The sequence below is a fragment of the Eptatretus burgeri genome, chromosome 10 (assembly GCF_056783735.1).
Source record: "Eptatretus burgeri isolate ZD-2024b chromosome 10, Ebu_testis_v1, whole genome shotgun sequence".
In the NCBI taxonomy this organism is placed as follows: domain Eukaryota; kingdom Metazoa; phylum Chordata; class Myxini; order Myxiniformes; family Myxinidae; genus Eptatretus; species Eptatretus burgeri.
The window spans coordinates 64,777,059-64,779,891 of record NC_140970.1 but is presented as its reverse complement, the minus strand read 5'-3'; positions in this window follow the sequence as shown (position 1 = coordinate 64,779,891).

Below are 2,833 nucleotides of genomic sequence, written 5' to 3'. Positions count from 1 at the left end.
GATAGTAAAAGAAAAACGGCTATCTAGAGGGGTCGCAGCCCGAATGAATGACATTTATTCCCTCTAAACAACGGGTTTGGGCCTAACTACACATATACTTACAGAGATATCTCACCTAAGGGACCTGAATGGTGGTTTGCGAATTTCGTCAACCACAACAATATGTTAGGCTACTAGTGTGCCAAATTTGGTGCTTTCCTCACAAAATGCACAATTGATATGCTAAGTTGCCCCACTATGGGTACAAGAGGCATCCACGAAACAAATGTCCTGCCAGGGATGCCACCTGTAACAACTGTGGAAAGAAGGGACATTACGTTAGCGTCTGCCGGTCTGTCGCTAAGGTAAATAAATCAACGTCAGTGGCTGTACGTGTTGAGATCGAGTTCTGTCCACACCGATCTTTAGGTAAAGAAGAGTTTATTACACATCAAACATATGCGCATATGGAGAGTGGCGAGGAACGTACAGTAGTTCGCGTAGACCAACTCTGACCAGCTCAACTTCAGTCCTGCACATATATAGTTTTCTCTACCCTAACCCCTGTGTAACTGCTTGTCAAGCAAGATTCATCTTGCGGTTTACCCATTCAACTATTCCGAGTTATTGTGGTCAAGAGAAAGTACGGGCTTCCTCTTTTTCCCCAGCTTGTCTTCCACCAGCCTGGCATTTAGGTGAACAAGCAAACCCCTTTAGCTGATCAGGGACAAATAACCCAGGGCCATCCGTCCCACATTTCTATTACGCAACAGTGCAAAGATAAGAAAACACTGATGACTATGGGACACGTACCGGGTCTCCACGTACGGACTCGAGGGGAGGTAGTGGCCGCTTCACTGTGTTGTTTATGAAAAAGCGATTGTAAAAGTACAGGCAAATAGTCATGCGGCAGAAGCATTTATCGATACCGGCAGCTCCGAGAGTTTTGTCAGCAGCACAATGGCAAAAGACCACAAATTGAAGGTCTCCCCATCCAAAAATAAAGTAACCATGGCTTCAAGCTCATTACAGTCTCGACTCTAGAGTACAGAGATACTGTAAAATCGAACTAGCCATAGTGAGATTCACTTATCGTGCTGTAAAGTTACCGGTACTCCGAGATGTACGTGCAGGTCTCATCTTGGGACACGACCTATTAAAGCAGCACTCGAAAGTCGAGATACCCTTTGGTGGAGAAAAACCCTCCGTTGACGGTTAGCGTATGAACCACCGCTGTGGTATCGCCGTTTGCAAATTTATCTCCTGAATGCAAACCAATCGCCATCAAGTCACGGCGATACGCAAACACTGATGCAAAGTTCATCGCATCTGAAGTCAAGAGACTACTCGATGAGGGAATCGTAGAACCCAGCGACTCGCCATGGCGAGACATCAAATGAGGACCACAAAAGACGAATGGTTGTTGACAACTCACAGACGATCAATCGAGTCGCACAACTCTAAGCCGATCCATTGCCACGCGTAGACGAGATGGCAGGAAATGTCACTAAATACCGAGTCAGCAGTACAATTGATTTGAGTAGCGCCTACCATCGGATTCCTATCACAGAAGGAGACAAACCCGATACAGCATTCCAGGCGGGTCGGAGACTTTATCAGTTTCGCAAAATTCCATTTGGAGTTACTCATGGGGTAGCAAGTTTCCAACGAATTATGGACAACATCATTTCAGAGGAACATCTTATCTGAAGGACACCTATGTTTACGTGGATGATGCCACGGTGTGCGGAAAGGATCAGGTAGAGCACGATGCAAATTTGGACAAGTTCCTAAATATCGCCAAGTTCCTTTGAATTTGGACAAGTTCCTTTGGGAACTATAACCTCCTCATGATATGCCGTCACTGCGTCGCGTAATGGGTATGTTTGCACACTATTCGCAATGGATTACCCGATACTCTGAGAAAAATCGTCCTTTCGTGCAATGTTGAACCTTCCCATGACCAACGGCTGCCGTAGGGTCTTTCAAGACCCTCAAAGACGACATCGTCACATCTGTGGTCATGGCAATTGACAGGACTGTACTGTTTGTTGGGGAAACTGATGCCTCAGATCACGCAATCGCCGCAACGCTTAATCAGTCTGAATGACCCGTTGTGTTTTTCTCGAGAACTCCCTCTGGTTGTGAACGGCCACATTCAGCAGTAGAGGAGGCGTACGCCATTGTGGAGGAACTACGTAGATGGAGACATTATTTGCTGGGCAATCACTTTTTTACTCGTTACTGACCAAAGGTCTGTTGCGTTGATGTTTGATGGTAAAAACGTTGATCCACTGTTCAGGAATTACTGGCAAGACCCTACAAGACCTCCATATTTCATTCTGCTATCCAGGAGTAACAAGGATGGCTCACTTTGTGCGCCGTCACAATCTACCCTTTTCCATCGGGGATGTTCAAAGAATGAGTGCTTCTTGTCCAGCTTGTGCTGAACTCAAACCCAAATTCCATACGGCTGCTCCAGGCACATTGATCGAAGCTACTTGACCCTTCGAGAGACTAAACATTGACTTCAAAGGGCCACTGCCTTCAGAGACAAACAACCGTGACTTGCTGACAATTGTTGGCGAATTCTCAAGGTTCCCGTTTGCCTTTCCATGCATTGACATGACTTCAGCAACGGTCATGAAATGTCTCTCTCAACTATTCGCCATCTTTGGTATGCCTTCCTATATACATTCAGACCGAGGTTCATGCTTTTTGTCAGATGAACTCAAACAATTTCTACATGGGCGCGGCATTGCCACCAGCTGAACGACTAGCTACAACCCTCAAGGTAATACTGTTGCGAATTTGGAAACCATTAGCACATAAACAGACAGCACCCCCAAAGCTT